Below are 23,396 nucleotides of genomic sequence, written 5' to 3'. Positions count from 1 at the left end.
GGGAAAATAAACGCAATTTTTGCGCGACTTTATGGAAAGATGGCCTTTTCACAGAATTGTTTGATGTCATACTTTTTACCCCAATGCATTTAGATTTTTGAGAAAATGTGAAAACGGGTTTTTACAGTGTCTCCTATTTTAACGATGCAATGAAAAAAAACCTCTAGAAACAAAAAAAATAATGCTAAAAGACTATCAGTAACATTTAGTATCAAGCACAGATTAGCAATAAGATCGCAATAAACAGAACTTTTTCATTTAATTATTAACCGTTACAGCCCTTCAATCGTCTTGCAGTGTCATTTCTCAAAGGAACACTCATTTACAACCACGATCTTAAAAAACCCTATGGTAAATGACCTGCAACTCGCAGAAAAAAACACAGACTCGTAAAAATAAATCAGCCTCCCAAAATTGCCAGCTAAAAATACCCCCTAATCAATCTCAACTGGCAACACCGCATAAATATTCAAATTAACCGCGGTGCAAAATATTTGATTTACAACGCATTATAAATATCTTCATTATGCGCCAAACACTAGGCATTAAAGCATTAACCGCCAATAAATTTATTCGACGTCACCAATAAATATTTATTTACGATTAATATGATAATAATTAATTACTATGACTGCACTTTCTTTCGGCTGATATTTGAGGTTCTTAGAACTTGTTCGCAATTTGTTTTGCGGTGTAGCGAAGAAGGGATGGTACGGTTGTGAGAAAATGATAATGATACCAGTGTAATAAATTGATTCTCTTACTGGTGTAGGGGTGGTAAGCATGAGAAGATCATGTTCCTATCTCTACAAGTTAAATATTGTGCTCGAGGATAGCTGATCATCATGGAATACAATGACACAGGAAAAGTTAAGAACTTGGGTAGCAAGAGTTGCTCTAGATTTGCTTTAGATAACTTTTACTTAAATTCATATTCAGAGTATAAGTTTTATTTTGCATTGATTTAACCTAGCTTGGTGGCATTTACAGTAGCATTACATGGCTTTTGCCTATAGGTATGTGGACTAACAGATAATTGTCAAGGATTACTGAATAGGGTGCAACACGTTTCCTGAAAATGTGCACTGATTTTAAAACTCGAACTTTAGGATTGGCGGCCCTCTGTATAGCAGAAGAAAATTCAAATTCTTGAAAAATATCATGTGCCATTTCTGTCAGCTAGTTCATACTGGAATTATCCAGATTCCCCTGTAGCAACCCTACCCAATAAACTCTTGGAAGAAGACAGATGGTTTGCGGAAGCGTCGGCAGTCCTCAGTATTTACGCGCACTGATTTAAATCCTGTAACACGTCAGTTTTAGCCTGAAGCGACGCCTTCTTGTAAAGAAACCGATGCGTGGAATGGAACACCCACACTTTTTGTTTGGACTTTATGAAATGTATGTTTGATGGAATTCTTTTAAATGAATGATTGAAATTTTACTTAGCTCCATCCTAACTCAGGCCACAACGTCCATATTTATCCACATTTGTTTTAAGATAGTTAAACATTCCTGGATAATGTAGGAGTATCGGTAAGTCAAAGAATTGTGATGTTATTACCTATATTTGTAAATCTTTGACGGAAATGGCGAACATTTTTGGGGGATGTCTTATGTAATCTTGACCTTCAGAAAGTGCTGATTTTCAGCCTAGTTTTCATAAATGAGTTTTTATATTTATTTTTATATAACCTAAGTACATTACTTACCGTATAAAACGGTCCTTATATCTTTATTCCAGAATTGCAAGATCATACAGGAAAATATCAAATCGAATAAGTTCACAAACGTAACAAAATTAAATGCTACAATTTGTAACGCTCATACAAAATAAAAGAATTTCTTTAATAACGAAATATTGCTTCATCGCGATCGTGGCTGGTGCGATTTTTATTTGCGACCAAATAATGTAGTTCTTTACATATTTATATTACGTTGCAGGATGGACTTCATACTATCAAAAATTAAAAGTTAATTTAGTTTCTTAGTTTAAGCCAGAAAAAAAAATACCCAGGTGACATGAAATAAATGTTTTTAAATTACAGTGAATGCAATGTGATATAGAAACAATACAGTAAATGCTTTCCTAAATGCGATAAAATTTCAAAAACGTGGGTTTTTGTTTATTAATTTTCCTTCGGGCTGCTTGCTTTCTCTTTAAAATAAATTCTATTCTAATTCAAATTCTATTATATTCTTTCTAGCAATAATCTTTTCTAGTACTTACAGCTTTCAGAAATACCACCATCTAATATAACCATCACGCAGCAGAAGCTAATTGTGTTAATTCCAAATTCGAATTATTAAATCGATTCCGCGTTCCTTTTTTAAACCAATTGAGGATTCATTTGGGAATCGTGTTAAGAGTAATAGGTTTTTAAATGCACTCCCGCCGCGGTCATACATCACGGAAATGTCGACGTTTTTAAATTTTTAATGTATTCCAATTTCGAACGGTTCTCATATAAAGTGCGTGCGTTCAAAATATTACGTGTATTTATCATACGAAATTAAATATTGGATTTTGATATCAAAGAGGATCGGTGTGTCGATAATTTTGGTCTATAATTGCGTGAAAATGAGACGTAGGTAGGTAACTAATAAATATTCTTTGATATCAGGCCTGGGTATACTGCAAAATAATAATAATGATTATTTTTTTAATGTTCTTTTATCAAACGCTTCAAAACCGTCATCTGTACCCCCAAGTAAGATTTCCGACAATATCACTGATTCTATACAAACATTGCAAACAACACTGAAATACAAAAGCAGTATTTAATTATTCTTTCTAAAGAAAGTTCTAATTGATATTGTGATTTATGTGCGTACGCGCAGCGAATCAAAGTAACGCCTCTTGTAAATTCGATCGCGATTCGTGCAACGGCTAATTTTTATACCCCTATCAGATATTAAAATCTTGTGAAATATTTTACCAAATATTTATTATAATGTTTACTCCCTCTTAAAAGCTTTAAGGGCCATCCCCAAATTGTAAGTTGCAAATGTTATATTTGGCCCACGGATATTTCCAAGAAGTTTTTAAATTTAATTAATGGTAGAAGGAAGACACACATTCATAAAAACACCCATTTCTGGTGCTTCTGGATATCCTCTGGAAAATAGCAAAGCTCTTAAGTGAAACTTGTAGCTACAAGATGTACGGCAACACCCTGATCAGTAAAACCCAGCAAATAAATCGATAGTACTCATCTTAAATTCCAATACCAACCAAGTAAACATTTCAAATGCCTTCAATTTAGAACACCACGAATCCCAATTAAGTTTCAAACAAGATAATTGAAATAACAACATTATTTATATCTAATTAATGTAGGTATGTATGTATTTAAATACTACAGAGTTTACATACCTTATTCCAAATACAAAATAGTACAGTATGGTCATCACAATGTACACCAAAAAGACTAGACTTGTTTTTCAGTTAAAATAAGGAAAAACCAGTCGTCTCTATGGCAACCCGCTTGTTTACACACCTACGAAAAAGGTGTGAATAATTTTCATGAAGGAAGGAATGATGAGCGGAGATGCCATAAGGCTGGTAGCTCAAGCGCCTTCTTATAGGTCAAATAAGTACGGTGGGCGTGATCAAAACGATCAGTTACGAGTGAACTAACGTGGCGTTCGGATTCCTTGACACATCTGTCGTCGATTTTTGGTTTTAAAAAAATTGGTATAAGTACCAGGGCGTAGCCTAGGTCATTCCCCGTCCCTCGAACACCCGCATTTTGGCGCGCTACTTTCTTAAGAGATTTTCCGTTATGACAACTCCGCTTGTCATTTTGCGCTCCATGATAATTTTATTATAATAGTGTTGTGCAAATATCCATTATTCGTATATTATGTTCGATAATTTTATTCGAAGCAAAATTCCTTTGAAATCAAGAGTATTGTAATGAATAATGCAAAATGTTGTCTAGAGACTAGACTTTGTGTAGGTGCGGTAATGTGTCACTACGCTAAAATATTTTACAAGGTCCTTTTAATATTTGTTTGTTTATTATCAAATATTAAAACCTTATAAGAAGCACTCACCTTTTTACTCAGCAAGGGATTGTCCAATACTATGGACATAGTACGTAAAATTTGACTTCGAAGATAATCACGGGACTTTAATACAAACATTTTTGGCGTGCATCTTGTTGGTCAAGTTAAATATAGTAGAGCCTGTTCTAATATATTCTAATATATAAGTATGTAGGCAGGTATATTACTTAACTACGTACTAAGTGGTTTTCGCACTGACCGTGAAAGTTCGTTCAGAAACGCTGTATCATCATTAAATAGCGTTTCCAATTATCTGGTTTAAAACCACTTTTATATTTTGTTTTTACCTTCCTAGTTTCTAATATTTAAGCCATACACATATTTGCAGAAAGTCATATAAAAAAAAAATAATACGTATTAAATAAATATAATTATTTATCGATTATTCGATTATCGTCACATCTTTACTACTGCTCTATAAATATTTTAAATTCATAGTGTACGCGTGACGTAACAATGACTAAGAAAAGTAAATAAGGTCTAAAGGGTTAATGAACTTTCCGTTTTACCGACAAAACACCATAAAAGGGTTCTTAATTGTGAAGTGTTTTCTGGAATACGCCAACACAAGCTTTTAAGCTAAGTTTTGTTGACCAAGAAAAGTTATTTAAACGTATATGGTCGTACCACAAAAACTTTTAAACGTCTGTTGAACACTTGTCAAAAAAATGACAGTTTATGACATTGAAATAAGGTCCGTTTTGTAGCCTCACTTTTTTAGATAAGAGTTCAACAGATGTTTAAGTTTTTATAGTAAGGCATTTAATGTTTTATCTATACTAATATTATAAAGCTGAAGAGTTTGTTTGTTTGTTTGTTTGTTTGAACGCACTAATCTCAGGAACTACTGGTCCGATTTGAAAATTTCTTTCAGTGTTAGATAGCCCATTTATCGAGGAAGGCTATAGGCTACTTTTTATCCCGGTACGGGAAGTAGTTCCCACGGGATGCGGGTGAAACCGCTGGCAGAAGCTAGTTTAGGTATGAAAACGTATAAAGTTAATGATAATATGTAGTGATGACCTGCCATTACACTGATGTTACCAATGTTTTAATTGACCATGCCCTTAGTAAAGCAAAATTGCACAATTTTTAATCTTTTAATAATAACGTAGATAAGTACTTAACATTTAAATATCCACAACAATAAGTACATCACACAACATAATTTCAATTTCACATCATCCTATATTCGATATTTCGAAACCACATTACAAGCCGCTTATCGATACTTACGTCACTAATTAGGTATCGAGATGTAACGGCATTCTCGATTTCATTAATTCGATTTCAATTGGTAGTTGGTGTACCTCTATCTGAATGTGAATTAAATGACAGATGTGATAACAATTAGAGGGAAAGGCTATATAAATGTATTACCGAACGGATAGATTTCCAATAGAATTTTATTTAATAGAGTTCAATATTATCTCATCTACCTAACCTTTTGCCAACTATGTTGGAATCAGTGTCTAGTCTAAACGGGTGCAGCTGAGTATCACTGTTCATATGTTCATGTCCTTTCTATCCTTGTCAACCCAGTTACCCTGGGAACCCGATATCCTTTGGAAACATTGGTTGTCTAAGTTTCGGGCTTTTGACTACCTGTAACAACCTTCTTATGTATTTTAATGACAGCCGGGACCCACCAATTTATTAAAATGAAACTTAATTATGTTTGTGGTTTGCTAAAAATAAATCTGTTAATCTACAAATGCGTTCTACTCTTACTTTCTACTAAGATTTCAAATGGTAATCTCTATTAGAACGGTAGACGATAGAAATCTATAAATAACTATCGTATATAATGTAGTGTCTACCCAATTACCAGTTACTTCTCAATTATCATAAATAAACTATGACTGTACTAAAGTATCGCTTTACAAAGGATTACCCAAGGTCGAAGTGATCCTTCTCTCTGAACAAGCAAAGATGAACCTTATGATCAAAGTGTAAGGTTGATATTTTGATGCTGGTGATACTGTCCACTCTCCAGATTGACACGTCACAGTTCTTTCTGAATGGGTTTTACCAGAATATGAGATTGATGACACAGTGTAGATCAGTGGCAGAAAGTCAATTCTGGATGTAACATCCTTTGTTGACGAAAATTGTCGAACTTCTGTTTGCATGCTTGTCTTCTTTTCATTTAAATTCTTCGACTTAAAGTAGCCTCTTTTGTTTTTTATAAAATATATAGTACTTGCTGTTTTATTCAGGTTTTCTCTAGAACAAGAGTTTCACGAAACCGGATTTTAATTAACCTACAACTTACTTCTGGCACACATTGCAATCTCCGTACTCAGACAGCTGATATTATGTCAGTGGCTGTTGGTACTTCTGTACAATACTTGCAGTATATTTATAAAACACCCGAGGCCCAAGTACTTAACTATGACGTGCCAATAATTTTGGACTCCGGTTCATGAGGTAGTGGACTGGCCCCATAAAAAATGGTGACACTAACCGAATTTCATATGAGATCATTGTCATGACATCATTATTTAAACATTACATTCGTAAGTACGTGTATATTTGTACTAAGATTCTTTTATTTTTAGTAACTGTTGGGAAGCCCATTTTTTGGTCTACAAAGTGTAGTAATAAAGTACTAAACACCACATTATATCGTCACTTATTTTCCAATAAGTCTGTCCTTTTAAGTTGCTCGATTCACTTGGTAGGTATTAAGATGTATTTGGAACTAAAAACAGGATAGTACAGTATCAAAATGTGAACTTCACTAACCACGTTCTCGCTTAAGTCAAAACTTCAATGGATCTAAACAAAACACTTGAGTAATTCATTGATTAAATCGTCATCTATACAAACACTAAAACATTACACTATCATTTCACTTTCAACCTTACACCTTTGTAATAAAGTCGTTATTACTCAGGACTCTATCCACAGAAATATCAAGCTGCTTAGCTAATTGCCCTTAATAGCTCAGCTCATTCGAAAACAAAAGACGACTTTAATTCAAAATCTAATCAAGAAGATACAAACCTCAAACCTGTTCAATAATGTCGAGGACATAGAGTAAAAATTTAAATATACAAATGACACGATAATTATAGAGGTGTATTCGTCACCGAGTAGTGTTGTAACCGAATATCGATACTCACATGTGGGTCAATGCCGATGCGAGTGAACATGTTGATAAAGTTAGGCGCTTACAGATGTCTCGATTGTGAGAATCGATTTTGTTTTGATGCTATTGAAATGAGGACGAGGATTTGATATTAAAAGTTGATGTTAATATGATCGTAATCCCTATTTTAAAGTGATATATCCGACCATTCATTGGTGCAACATACCTAATAATAAAAAACGCTGATTAGTGATCAATACAAAAGTTATCTAAGGAATGAAAATCCTGCGTCTTTCTACTCACATCTATTTTTGCAATTAACAAAGTCGCTATCAACATAATTTTAATCAGTTTTTTTTTGCATTTATATTTTTGTTTTTAACACATTAAAAGTTAGGTTCCTAAGTATAAACCCATTAGAGAAGGGCAATAGTGCATTTGACCTTTTATCGTCAATCTTGACACGTAACGTGTGATGACTACGTGTGCCTGCGCGCGTTTCGAACTACTGTTCTGTTGCGTCAATCTGGTAACACTAAAGATTTGTGCATTGTGACGTAAAATTGGTAAACTTGACGCAATGTTGCACGTTGAGGATACACGTTTAAATAAATAATAGGAGATGAAAGCTGACTTTGAAGTGTTAAGGAGAATTCTGCGCAGGTAATTATGAAATAAGTATGTGTACTAGATAATAAAATATGGGTCATATCTAGACAGCAACAAGAGTTTATCACCCTAGTCAAAGTCGTAATTAATGTAGCACTAGAACTTCAAAATTCTTGGTATGGCAATTGCCTTTTCTTGTTTCTTACTTTTAGACAGGATCACCACTTAATTTTAATAAAATAATTTTATTAATACCTAAGCTAAATCGTCCGTCTGAAGTGCCTTCAATGCTATCCGTCTTACAGTTTGACAGTTCACATCGTGTGAGCAAACGATGATACAACTAATCTTAAAATCACGTGGGATGTGAGGAGGAGTCGGATGTCAGAACTAGTGTGTTTAACGAATGATAGGAACGTTGTTTGATGAATGAAAGTATGTAGGATTTGATCTGGTGTCTTATGTAACCGACACAGATATATTCTTTGACCTACTTCATTGAAATAATTTCATTTTATAGAAGGTATGGGAAATAGAAAGGTAGCAAAATATTATGGTATTTTGTTATGATATTAAAGCAAATAGTTGACCACTTAAAATCCGGCCTATATGAAATAAAAGTTTCGGATTGTATGAAGTAATGTCTAAAATATCATAAGGGATTTCTCTAGTTCAGACATTCAATTGAAAGCATGGTGAAATGTTTTGAAAAGGTTAAATGAATAATCAAAAAGAAACACATAATCTCGCATAATAAAATGCAGACATGCAGAATCACAAATCAACACCACTCTTGAAATAATTTCTCAAGAATGACTCAAAAACCGTAGAAAAAATTCTAAAAGATTTGTTTCGAGAAATAATTTAAGAAGCCAGGAAGTGGTAATGTCTAGGTAACTGTGTCAAGGTTTCTATAAAAGCGGGTCAATGCTTCAATAGATTATCGGGAATGAGTCGTCTGGGCAATTTCGCTGACCGTTGACTCAGCTTTGAATCAATTGCTTGGAAATATTACTTTCAGATGATTGCTGGTTTTCCATTTCATTGAATCAGTTTCAATTATGTTGGTTAAAGATGGATTTTTTTTTTCGGTGAAGACCTTTGGGTATTCTGTTTGCTTATTATTCAATGTTTTGTGGTATAGTTAAAATAGTCATGGAGCTTGCTAGCTGGACTAATTTCAAAGAATTCTAAAAAATCTTAAACTAACCATTTGGTCGTCATTTTACGTGGAAGCTGTTCTTTAGATTTTAGACTTGGTAGGTATTGATATTTCCTTTTAATTTTAGGTGTCTAGAAAAAAGTAGATTTGCGTGGTCTCGCTTTGCATAATATACTATACTAATGTAATTAAGAGTTCTCATTTTTTGTTTGTTTGTTTTTTTAATGATTTTACTGTTGGTTTCAAATATAACTATACTCTTCCCTAGTAACATAGGCTATATTATGCCGTTCACACGGGACGCGGGAGAAACCACGGGAAATCAGGTAGTTTTAAATACGATTGTACGTCACGAGCTTTTGTACTAGTTTTTAAACATTTGTTTTTAGTACTTCCCCTTCAAAATGATACATTTATAAAAACATGTGCATTCACGGATATCATTTAGGATTTCCTGATGCGTGCATGTTTTTACTAGTTCATGGTTCGTGACATTCGACTGTTTGATCTTTAATGTTTTAAATGCTATTGTTATTTTGTGAACGAGCATTACAGTGCAGATTTTTTTACATAGTGCAGTTAGGGTCACAGTTATAGGGTATAGGTCGAAAAGTGAATATGATGTACAATTTTTGGGTGTTTTAAGGTTACAGATCAGTAAATTATATTTTTGTCATGCTGAAAAGGGGTAAAGCATGTATTACGATTTACTAGATTTTAAATACCGTGTAGTGAGAGAATCACTTTAATTCTGTTTAACGAGTACCATCTATCACGCTGCAAAATTTGATCTTAATCGGTTTAGTCGTTAGAAAACAAAAAAATCAATTTCGCATTTAAAATATTAGTAAAGACAAGCATTTTGACGTTGATAAGTTATTATGTTTTTCTAAAAGTTTTGTCAAACTAGACACATTCGTATTGTTTCAATGCTACAATACACACGACTTAGTTAATTAAGCTGTCACAATAATATAACAATATCCCTTGACATTTAGTAACACTTACGACTATTTCGATTGTTTCAAAAATGATTCTTTTTCGGGGAAGTGGGAACATATTATTATATTTTATTTAAAGTTATATTAGATATTATGAAAATGTTGAATCATATGATAATGTGTACATTTGTTAATCTATATATATAAAAATGAAACCCGCTTTCCGTTGTAACGACATAACATGAAAACGGCTTGACCGATTTGACTGAAAATTAGAGGGGAGGTAACTTAGACCCGGGAGAAGGTTTTAGGATAGTTTTTGTCACTATCCGGATACGGGACGCGGGTGAAACCGCGACAAAGGGTTAGTTGTTAAATAAAAATGTCTTGTCATAAAAATATCTAATCTTGAATAATACACATGAAAGTGACTTAGGGTGTCATACGGGTATTAGCTTTACAAAGAGATAAACATGTAATAAGTTTGTTTTTAATATTTTTTTATTCAGATAACAAGATTCAATGTGTTGGTGATTACATTAAGGTGGTCAATCATCCAATATTGATGATTATGACTGATGGATGAATTATGGATTATGAATGATGGATGACTGAAAAAAGTTTACTTAACTTATAATTTTCATAGTTTCATATTTCTTTTTATAGTTGATGGTAACCACTTAACATCATTTTCCACTTAACTATATTTTTCCATCATTTATCTCAATCCTTTGTGTCCACTCAACATTATGCATGCCAACTACACTAAAATCGATCTCTCATTAAGAATCGCCGATGCGTTCACACTTTTTGTCCGACTGTTTCAAATTGCTGATTAAGATCGATTTCAATTCGATTATTTATCGATTGTTATGTTGAAATTATATGGATAAAGTTCTTATGGTGATTATTTTTTTATGGCTCATCAATATTAGCTTTGTTTCTTGCATCTGTTATTGTTATATTGGTCTAGTTAGAAGGTTCTTGGTAGATCAGATAGCAGTTAGTATGAGTATGTTTGGGTTTCTCCAATGAGTGAGTTACCACTTTTTGCTGTAAAGATAACAATTAACTCATCTTCTACTGTGTGGTTATAATACGTGCAATATTTATGTTGTTAGTAACACTATAGTTCGGCCATTCAGAGAATGCGTTCCTGACACGTCGCGATTGAACTGACGACGTAACTTTGCAATGGCGTTGCAGTTACGATAAAAATATTTTTGCTGGTTGTTTACCGTTTTAACAATTGAGGAGCATTAAAACAACATTATTATATCAATAATCAATGAATGTAGTTACGTCGTCAGTTCAATCGCGACGTGTCAGGAACGCATTCTCTGAATGGCCGAACTTATAAGTATAATCTTGCATAGCACTTTATAAATCCGATAATTGATGTAAATTTAACTCTTACCAAACAACTTATTTTTTTTCTCCATTTCTCAAAGACTCTTTTATGGGTATATGTAGTGATTTACGAGTGTTTAATATTATTTGGTATTTTGTTATACAACGTCTTAAATAAAAATCTAAACTTAAATATACTGATTTATATTGAATTTCCAAGCTTGTAAGGTCAAAATATTTTAATATTATAGAGAAATCGGTAATCGATGACACAAGCTATAGGTGGATGGTCAGGGTAACGAAGCAAAAACATTTTCGTTTATAAGTAATTAGTAAGTATTTTAAATCGCTCGCAACTTTTGCATCAACTTTCATTTTTTTTTTATATTAGGGTAAAAATATTCGTTGACGCATATATGATCATTAAAGCCAGTGTATTATTTTCTACTCAATTACATAGAAATCTTTCAAGAACAAATTGTCAACCAAACATGATTGGGAATTGTAGCAAATTAGAATGAAGTACGTATGTTGCATATTACGATTTCAGAGATTACCAAGAAATATCTTTGATGTATTTAACATTCTTCTCAACAACCCTCAAAAAAACCTACCTTGTTCAAAAGCCCCCAAAATACCAGAAAAAAAATCACGTCATCTATCGATAAATTCTCAAGGTCAAAATCAAAATTCCAAATGACTACTTAAGTTATAAGTAAGTTAAAGGTAAGTGACGTATCTTTGACATTGGATTCCGGTTCGTGACGTCACAGTTTCCTATCCTACGACCTTTTGTCACTTAGCCTCTGATGTGTAGAGAAATGACACGCCGTATCTAGATCCGTCTCACCTTGTGTGGTGTGTGGTACAAGTTATAAGTTATAGAGGGTTTAGGTCGTAAAGATTGGTGTTGTTTATTTTAGTTTTGTGGTCAGATAATTCATTATTGGTCGTTGGTTGAAAATTTTGTGATCTCGGCAAGTGTAACTGAACCTCAGGCATCGAGAAACATAACCTTATGATAAGTGGAAATAAATAAAGCTGACTTGCTATTTCTGTTCAGTAATTGAGTTTCTGAGTATTCTAACATAGATACATACAAGAGGATACTTTAACAAAGCCTGCGAGAGCGGCTGTCATTACCCATTATGCAATAGAATACATACAAACTTAAAATACAACTCTCTACAGCCAAATACACTAAATAATTTCGAAGAAAAACCTCTTTACGAGCCAATTTTCTTACATCAATCAGTCGCGATCTCTTATCACGCACGCCTCAATCACAGTCTCGATAGCAAGGTGATTAGTATTTCGGGCGGCGATGGTGGGAGTTGCGCGCGCAGTCTCTTGCCGCCAGCCGTCCCGTGCGCCCGCGCCGATGAGCGCACACCCGCGCCAAATTCAAACCCAAGGACCAACGAACTTTATCCCCCAAAAACACCCCTAAGTGTGCTCCAACCCCACAAAGTGATCCAAACAGTGTTGTGTGAATATTCAGTGTTTACAAAATCCCACCAGTCGCGACCACCGGAGCGACTTTCACTTATAACCAAACAGTTTTTGCAAGCGGTGAGTGTTTTTTCGCTTATTTTAATCAGACGTCGCGTAATTGTTCGTAGTTTGGTGTGTTACACAATGTCGTCTCGTTTCGCGAGGGAAACAATTTCGCAATTATTTCTTTTGTAGAAACTGTTTCTAAAGTTAGAAAAATAAAAATGAGTGCACGAAATTGTCCGTAGTTTTTTTTTAGTTTAGTAAAAGTTTGGAAGAAAAGTGTGTAGGGAATTTTAGTGGCGCTCGTTGATATCTTTTGTATGCGTAGCGCGGGGCTACGAAAGTGTAGCGGCTTCTCGCATATTGCGCCGAGTCGCGCGTTCGTTGCGTTTTCTCGAAGCCGCACGCAAACCTATCATACTCTCGCATTAATATTTCTTGCGTGTGATAATCATCTTTAGATCTTTCCGACATATTTATTTAATGATTTGAAGGGAAAATTATGTGTGTTATTAGGTATAATAAAATAATAAATCGTATAATATAGTACCAAAGTTTATTGTATGTGCAGATATTTACAAAATAGTATTAAGATTTTCCTAGACTAAACAGGATTTTTGAGGTCAGACATAAGTACAATACAAGCTTTATTGCCTGCCATTTAGTATTCTGTCATGTAACCGCTAAGAGTCGTAAAGACTGCATTTAGGCAATTAAAGGCTTAACTTAGGGATAAGCATGGACAAATTAATTGCTGTGTCTTTTGATGAAATACGCAATGTTAAACCTCAACTTATTAGTATCTTGAGATTTTGATAGGGTTGGCACTTAGAGAAGCAAAACGATACTCATCGACTTAATTTTTACTCATTTTTTCATTCATCTCATTTATGAACAGAAAAAAATATTGTTTACATTACATTCTTCACAAAGACAGTCGCTAAGGACAGTACCTACACGAAATAAAGTAGGTACAAAACAAACAACTTAACAATTAAAATAATATTAAAAGATCTTAACTAACAGAGCATCATACAAGGAACTTCAAACATAGGAAATAATTATTATTTACTTAAAAAATACAGAGATTTACTTGAGTTTAGGAGTGTGCAAATGTACATGTATAATGTATGCAGTACGTACGTACTCGCCAAGGTCCCAAAAATGGAATTACAACAGTTCTTAAGAAATCCACTGCAGAGATTATGTCATACACAGTTTATAGATTTTTACTTTATTTGTGAGAACTTGATTGAATTTTAATTTGAGAAACAAAAACCATTGATTAATATGTGTATGTTGTGAAGTTTTTATTGTATTAATTCTTGAAGAATGCAAAAAATAAGTCGATTTAGGTAATAGTAGTATGGCATATTTAGAGATTATCTATTTATTTTGTATTCTAACTATAGTGATTTTATCTTTCACCGATTTAAAAATTTCTTCCCAGGTTCAGGTCGATTTACTGACACCATATCCCCAATAAGAGCTCTTAATACATTACTACCGTAAACAAACAAGAAAGAGAGCTTAATCCAAACACAGTGTTGCACTTCACACTTTTTTCGGGACAAAAAAGTCAACAAGTTTCGCTTAATGCAAATTTTGTGTCATCAATATTTCTAAACCTATACAATAAAGAGGATTTTTTTTTGTGTTTTTGTTTGTTTGTACCCTAAAGGCTTTCAAACTACTGAACCGACAAAAACTCTTACGCAGCTGAAAACCTACATTATTACCGAGTAACATAGGCTATTATCCCGGTACCAGCAGCAGTTCCCACAGGACCCGGGTGAAACTGCAGGAAACTGCTGGTCAAATATATTGGCGACTGTTCAATGGTCCCACGGTATAGTCAAAAACATTTCGACATATGGACTTATATTACTCTTTTTTGAAAAAAGATTGACACAATAGAGTTGGTAATGTTTGAGCTACAATTTGATAGGTTACAATAGAACTAATGGTCCGGTTAACCGCTTTGTTATGGGTTACAAATAACGTTTTATATAGGGCTGGTGGACGGAGAAATTTTGTAGTTTTTTTGTGTAGTGTTTTTTTATTCTGATTGTAGTGTGAGTGAAATTGTATGATTGAAAATGAATTATAAATAATACAAGTTGCCTATTAAAATTAATTGCTAGTTCTATTATCAATAATTATAAAACCAGTTTCACTCTTGATGTTAATTTAATATAATCGTTAGTCAGACAGTAAAGAATTTTGTATTTTTTCACAAGAGAAAAACAACTATCGGTGCTATATTTAAATAAAATACAATTGACCACTGCATACAGATCTAAATGTTAATTTTATAATCAGATACAGTTTTCACAATAAGAAACCATGCTGACTTGCAAAGTTTAACCAAAAACATATTTTGCAAATCTAACTCAAACTTAAAATAGTTTATTCAAAGTTGGCTGCTAAACAGCACTTTTTAAACTCATGTCTGTCTACGTTAGAAGAACATTAGAACATCTAAACAATTAAACCATCATTTATTCAAAGTTTTTTAACTCCCCAGCAACACATGTCTGTCTACGTTAGAAGAACCTTAAACCCTCTAAACAATTAAATCATCATTATTCAAACAAAAAACACATAAACAAACAAACAACCACACAGCCCTATCTTAGTACCATACTGTTAACTTCACAATGACAGGTCGTCGAGTTGTGTAACACGAACATATGCTTGTGTGCGTCGTATTTACATGTGTGAGTGCACGGTAGCGAATGAAACCACTCGTTCATAGTTCACTAACATTCGATTGATTGGTAAATCAATGAATGTTTTAATGTTTGTTGGCCATCTTTAATTCTGTCTGTTGAAATTTTGACGTGAGGTGTGTTTTGGCCTCGAAATAAAATTAGAATAATTAATTTTAGGGTCTTTTGTGGTTGGTTTTCTTTTTAGGGTTTGTACATTTTTGTAGTAGTTTTTTTTTGTGGTCATGGATATAACTCTTTATCCCGGGTAGCTGGGTTGAGGAGGTCAGATAAGGCAGTCGCTCCTTGTAAAACACTTGCACTGGTACTCAGCTGCGTCCTGTTAGATTAGAAGCCGATCGCATTATAGTTGAAAAAAGACTAGGCAGATGATGATGATGGACATAACAAAATCTCATATGGAAAGTGAAAATGATAAACTAAAAATATCAAAATGACAGTGCTTATTTTAACAAACTAGTTAGTATTTTTACTACACTAACACATTACGCAATTACATTTTTACACAAATGTTTGTAAGACAAACAATTAATTAACTCGACTGTTACATTATGAAGCAATTAGACGAAATATTTTTGGCATTCGTTTAACTAAATGTTTCTACTAAAGTGTACAGTTAGCAACGTAAGTTATTTCAAAACATTGTAATTATTATTAAACCATTAAACGTATAAGGTACAATGTCATCCATACGGATGGATCGAAATGTTTCGATAGAAATTGATCAGAGTTCAGCTTTCGCATATTGACGATACCTATATAGAAATTATTTCTATATCTATTATGGTAAAGCCTCAGTACTTTAGTTTGTTTTTTTTTGTCTTGCGTAAAATATACTACAACTACTACTAAAATGTGACCACACAGTAATATCTGTAAGACTTGTGTTGCCAACTGTTCTCAGTAACCGAATACGCATTGTTTTAGCCGAACATTTCCGAATACGAGTATTAAGGCCGGCGGAAGAACATTATTTCTGTATATCTTTTCAGCTATTATCTTTTCCGATTCGCTAGAAACGCTTATTCCGGTAGGATATTACCAAAATTTGCCAAGCAAAAATCAACCTTATTACATTCTAAGACTAAGTTCTACTGACGTGGGAATGAATGATGTATGTCCACAGTGGTTAAAGTTGATTTTCCATTGCGCCACAAAAATCGATTTATTTAAAAATTAATATTGCTTTAAGAAACTTACTGATTGATAGTCTCGCGTGTTGTGAATTGTTTTAAACATTATTATTAAGTTATCGTTCGCGTTTTGACCTTAGTTCAGTCCGAGTGAACTATTAACAATGAAACCGCTCTTTTAAGAGAAAAAATATACCTTTTAACTTTTAGAATTTCTTCTTTCTGTATGTTGAGTATATTCGATTTCAATCTGCCGTGATTTTATTGGAACTAAATATAAAATTAATTGCAATAACGTGTACAATAATTGCGATGTCTTGAACGATTTTGTTATCTGGGCAAAACAATATTATTTAAATGGTCGTTTTCGGTATTTTTGACAATAAGTACGACTGTTATCTTACAAATACGTTTTGATAAAAGTTCTATAGCAAAGTTATCTTCCACATTCAATTATATTACTATTTTCAATGTTAGATATTTTATATACCTAAAAGTTTGTAGAAAGTTTTAGTTTACAAACAAATAAATACAAAGATACGAAGTAAGTAATTTCTATAAGATGAGATATCGTTTAATGAACGTGTGGGTTTCCATTCCGTCTAGTGTCCGTCAGATTTCCCTGATTCCTCTATAGTCACGAGATGACACACATACCTTCACACACTTCGCTAAATGGAGACTTTTCACTCGTTTAATATCACTGATTTCTGTAATATTATTTTCCTGTAAAATAGACATCTATATTTTATAAGTGTCATGTGTTATTTGTAAGTATGTATTATATGTTTCAATGTACTGTCCAATCATCATTTGCAACAGTACATATATTTTCTATTTTTTTTTTTATATATTTCTTGAATTCATCTCCTCTTCTTTCATTCATCCTCCTCCATTTTGCTTGCTATTTTTAACACAGTCCATTCTTTCATTTTTAAACGTAACTTCACACTGAAACTTTGTAGTTATACAGCCCTTCTTAGCACCTCCTGTAAAAATGAAACAAACATTTCAAAAAAGTCACATGACCACACAAGATTTAAAAAATGCACATAAAAATAATTAAGCCTTCACAGATTGTAGTGTCCTTTACAATAGAACTAACATCTGTGTTTAAATGAATAAGATACACAAGGCACCTGTTTGCTTTCGCCATTACAATTAGCGAGCCGCGCACGCGCTTACGAAACCGAACTCTGACGACATTTGCCGACGACTCACGAACGTTGAAAGCGCACTATCAACGTGTCAAATGTATTAAAATATTCTTGAGTTGTTGTGTAAACAGTGACCTCCTGCATTTTATGGTGTTGATTTAATATTTTGATGGCGTGAAGTGTGAAGGTATTTTTGGTACCTATTCTTATAGGACTTTTCCTTTGGAATTTCTTAGGAATAACCTGATTTTTTTGTGGTTGGTTCTTGGCTGCATGCTAAATAAGACATACCTATAAAATAACAGGATGCACAGTAACTACTTATCTGATTAAAACTTTAAGGAAAACAAACGTAACATTGTACCTATGAAATACTTTTTGTTGAATATTTCAAGAAATGTGTTAGTTTTTTTAGAAACACTCAAGTAACTTATCAATGATCATTTTAAAATAACTTTGAGATTGGAAAATGAGCCAAAAAATAGGTAAGATAATAATATAAGCTTTTGATAAAACTCTTACTAAAATGTTCACCAATCCTATTTTATTTAAAAGTCTCTAATATAATGGACGTAGGTGCCTGCTAGTTACATCGTAAAACCGTTCGATAGTAACGATTCCTTTAATAACATTGTTAGTACAAAATATATTGGATAATTACCATCATAAAGTATTTTACAATCGATAAAATATAATCGTTTTGTAGCTACTCGTGTTAGCGAGACGCAATCGAATTTTGATTAAGTAAATGTTCTCTAGTTAAAATCACCATAGTTTTTTTTTTGTAAATAATTGCTGTATAGTATTTGATATAATGTGTTGTGAGTTTACTGCATGTTAACCATACTCATCGAACATGAAGAACTAAGTTTGATCCCCGTAATAAATTAATATACGAAGAATTAACATTAATAATTTATAATGAAAATATAGATAGATGTTTATAGATATATAGAATATAGATATAGTCTTTGAGTATCCTTTAGACAGATATTAAAAGCATGAAACGTAATAACATCCTCGATTACGTATGTAGTTATATGTTTCGGAAATATTCGAATAAAAACACTATTCGAAAAGTACCGATAAATTATTCGATCATGTAGGAACTAAATGAATCGGAAGCTGAAATGTTCTTGAACATGTTAAACGGTGTCGACTAAGGAAATCCAATGTCCTTGTGTTCAATTCAATTTGTTGTTGATAAACATGACACTGAAATGTGTAAAACATTTAGAGTAATTTGACTGTTTTGAGGTAAATCGATGACTCACACGCTAAGCTACAGTCACATATAAATCAAAGCAGATAGTAAAACAATTAAATCGATATGCTCCAGGATTCTTATTAGGTATTGCAATTTTTTATTTACTCGAATTATGTACTCGATGTATAAACACAAAACTGTATCATAAATAACAATAAACAAAAGACAGCGACACGTGTAACTTTCATCTGTGTATAAATAACGAATTAGTGAGAAGGACCCAATTAAAAAAAAGTCTGTTATTATTCAAATTAAAAAGCGTGGGATGTGACAGATTACCATAGACAACTATAAAACACATAATCACATACTTAAAAATTCAAAGAGAATAAAAATTTCTAATGACATAACCGAGCCAGATTCGCAAAAATTATGTGAAAAAAATAAAAATTAAGTATCTAGAACACATTAAAAATTCAGGAATATATTATAGCATAATTAGAGACAAAATTATATAATAGTTTTAACTATAAATCTCATACATAAAGAAGATACTTTGGTACATAATGTTCATCACCCGGATCTTAAAACCAGTCCTAGTTCGGCTCATCGCATAATATATAGCCATCGATACGATTGCGACATTTTTGAATATTAATTTGTTGTATAAAAACTATAAATATTTTTTTGTATGAGTAAATTACCTGATCTGCTCAGATAATATTGAGAATTTTCTTTTAAAAGTTGTCTTTTTGGTTTACTTTTTTAATATGCTTACGTGCCTACTGATAATACTCATATTATATTGAATATACAATTTAGCTCATATTTAAGTCTAGCTCAAGAAGGTACCTACCTTAGAAAGAAATTCAGACTCAGAAGACTAAAAGCCTGCGTATGTAAAACAAAATTTTCATTTTAGCTAGGTAGTAATCCTAAATATTAATTACATAACATTATAAATGTATAGATTTTTTAATATTAATAGCCATTGAATCACAAAAGCAAAGCTTCCTCGTGACAATATGATTAATAATTAAAATTGACACCATTATTATTCGACCATCAGATAATAATACTCACTTGTAAACGTGATTTTGAAGTATTCAGCTTACAATAATGATCTCATAAGAATAAAAATCTCATAAACAGGTCAAATTTATTCGAACTTTGGCATAATTTACATAATCTCGCATAACATAGAAATCACGGTGTCAATGAATGATCGGAGGAACTTGTTTTGCAAGTTATAATGTATTTTGGATACTATATTAACTTAATTGATTGAAATGTATTGTTTTACTAATGTATACAACGATTTAGTTTTATATCTACATGTGATAACACACTAGCTTGTTTTCCCGCGGTCTCACTAGCGTCTCGTAGAAACGATTGTTTGTACCCGGACAAAATGGTACTCGGGGATAACGTATGTAGCTTCCCAATAATGTAAGCTTTGTTCAAATTGGTTTGGTTTGGCTTTCAGATATCTAGATAAACCTCATGTCTACCGAATTAATGCATTCATTGTAATTGTAACCTTCTAAAATTAGGCACAACTGTCCAATAAGCTCTGAAGTTCTCACTAACTACATAATAGCTTTATCGATATCACATATCAATGAAAAGCCGATCCCAGAATATCGATATGTACCAATCAATTAAAATTAATCAAATGTATAATTAAAGCTCAAATTACTTCGGTAACTGGTTCTAACCTTTACAAATGAAAGTGATTGTCAATGTATTTTTGATTAGATATGCCCCGCGGTATCCATGAGACCACTGTCTCTAACCTAATGTATCAAATTGTCAATTGTCTATAGATACTGTCATTGGTTTTCTGTTTATGAGATCCCACAAGATAGACAGTAGCTAATAATGAAGATTTGCTTTAAAAAAAATCTATTAGGTATGTACTTATTTGCGCATTTGATGCATTAAAAAAAACTAAATGATGGCAGATGTTCAGAAAAAACAAAAAAACGCTCCAGTTTTATAATATTAGTAAAGGTTTCGTTCAATACACGCCCTCCGGTTCTTCTATTCGTAGACACGAAATTAGACGTGATTAATAATTTGAAATATTTTAATTGTCATAGAAAAATGAACCAGTGATTACAATGTTTTTAATTTGCTTTAATGAATAGAAAGTTATTAGGAAACAAAGTTTTGTAGATTTTTTGTTGTCATAATGTATAAACAATTTTTTTGAAAAAAAAAAAAATTACAACAAATAGGAGAGTACGAGTTAATTGAATTGTTGAATATTTGATTACATACTCATAAAAGTATGTAGGTGACACAATACGCTTTTTCAAAGCTTATCAAAAAGCATTCGATTAGCATTACATTAATATAATTTATTGACAATACTCATCATCAACATACCTTCTAACCACCAATTTACCATAACCAGTTAGGCCAAAAAAAAAATCATGTACTTAAAACAATGCATTTTGATCCAAATAACCTACAATGGGTACATTATAACAATGGCGATGTATACCTAACAAAAGAAAATAAAAGTTCTTAATTCAAAAATGAAATAGTAACTAGGTGCCACTGGCTGGTACGGTTCAGAATAAAATTTAATATGAATCGAACAGTTTGTGTGACATTTTAAAAACTCGTTCTTCTCAATTTGGCAGCAGTCGGCGACCTTTGTCGCGGCCTCTAGTCGAACGTAAAATGGAATGTTACTATCAGATATTTTTAATTAATATTGACTTGTTGGCACCAATGTTGGACGAATTTGTTGGCCCTTGTTTTTTGTCAAGGAGTTTACAAACATTGGACGAAGTTTTAAGGCTGTTTGCAAATCACATTGGTTTAAGATTTGGGCAAATGATTTGAAATAGTTCCGTGTTTTGTAAACATTTTGAAAGTATAAGGTAACTAGTAATAAGCAATTAATGAAGTGTAATTTAATAGAATTTTAAGAAGTTATTTAGTCATGAAAATGGAGGCTACATTTTTGAACTAATGCATTCCAAATTTTTATTTATTCATTTAAACTTAACATATTGATTCATATGGTTTAGTCTGAATTCGTATGTGTAATGAATGATATTCATTAATTTATTAATCAAATCAATTAATATTATGAGTTACAAGAAAATATTTTCGATCTTTCGTAATATTCTAATATTGGGTGTCGTTTTCATATAACTTACTTGACCTGGAAAATGTGTCCTTTTTAATAATAAAGCATTTGTAAGCCCACCTTCAAACAATAAATGATTTCTGGACTCTCCAAAAAAGTCTACTCAACTATGGAACCTCACCTACTACTTATCAGAATAAGTACTACTAAGTTCGACGACCAATAAGCTACCTTAAAAATACAAACATAGAGTTCCCTTTTCAACAGCATACGTCCCACAGAAAGCTGCTTCCAATATCCAAATTATATTTTCCGATCATTCATTTGTTTTAGTTAGATGAATGAATAGAATGGATCTAACGCATAAAAGGTCCTGTAGTTTAGATATATTTGCATGTAAAAGAGATTGACCATATTCTGTTGGTCTACATTCTACATAGAGGTTAAGATGCGGTTACCGCGATGTATGATAGCCGCCTTGGCCTAGTACATCTTATGAGTTCAGATTACCTATGTACTTGGACTTGTTTATACTTCTACGAGTCGTCTACTAGTATACTAATTTGATATACATAGAGTTAAAGTTTGTGCAGTCTTAGAAGATAATCTGTAGACACATTTTACCTCTAGAAAGCCTCCCTATCCAAGTGCAGGAAGTAGTTCCCTCGAAATACGTTACATTTTTGCGCGAAACATCTCGTTACATTTTTCATTATTATTGTTTGAAATGTCTTGTAGTAACAATTCTGCGCCTAATAATGTGTTCTTTTCATTTAGAAGTGGTACCTATATCCGAAATAATAGGTCAAACTATGTAAGTTATATACAGATATTTACCTTCTCAAACCAGCGCAGATTCTTGTACGTAGGATGCGTATGCAATGAGGACTATCTTGCTCTCATATGATTCATCCGCATCATCCTCCATGATGCAATAACTATATTTCAGTACAATATGTGCTGCCACCTACCGCTGTATTGGTAAACTGTCAGTACATTATATTGTATGACTAATTACTTCAACACATCTTAGAATTAATTTGCACATTAAAAACATGACGTCAAAACCAGAGAAATCTCATAACAGTGACATAATATTGTAATATAATAGTTTGATATAAATATTCATATTGCCATAATTATGTGAGATGCGCTAACCCGGGTTATTCAACTTCGAAAGTAAGAGAAAAGTCGAGAAATTCACGTCTAAATACAAATGTCGTGTTGTATGAGCTCAGAGACCGTGACCGTTTTGTTCAAATAAATCTGAACCTTAATTCTTTATAGCGAGGGTTCAATTTAGAAGAGTGTGCCGTACATAAACATGAAAGTCTAAA

The 23,396-nt window shown here is 32.7% G+C and overlaps 1 protein-coding gene across 2 annotated transcripts in view; it reads left to right on the top strand.

The window, feature by feature from the left end:
- LOC124630432 overlaps positions 1-23,396 on the top strand; it is a 148,727-nt gene that overhangs the window by 24,793 nt on the left and 100,538 nt on the right. Inside the window, exon 1 of one of the 2 annotated variants that reach the window (XM_047164368.1) lies at positions 12,576-12,799. The exons of the other annotated variant lie outside the window; for it this stretch is intronic. The gene's annotated coding sequence lies outside the window, so the exon portion shown is untranslated. Of the gene's footprint in view, positions 1-12,575; positions 12,800-23,396 lie in introns of those variants that run through there. 2 annotated transcript variants of the gene reach the window in all.

The sequence above is a fragment of the Helicoverpa zea genome, chromosome 1 (assembly GCF_022581195.2).
Source record: "Helicoverpa zea isolate HzStark_Cry1AcR chromosome 1, ilHelZeax1.1, whole genome shotgun sequence".
NCBI lineage: Eukaryota > Metazoa > Arthropoda > Insecta > Lepidoptera > Noctuidae > Helicoverpa > Helicoverpa zea.
This window is presented reverse-complemented; position numbering and strand designations above follow the sequence as displayed.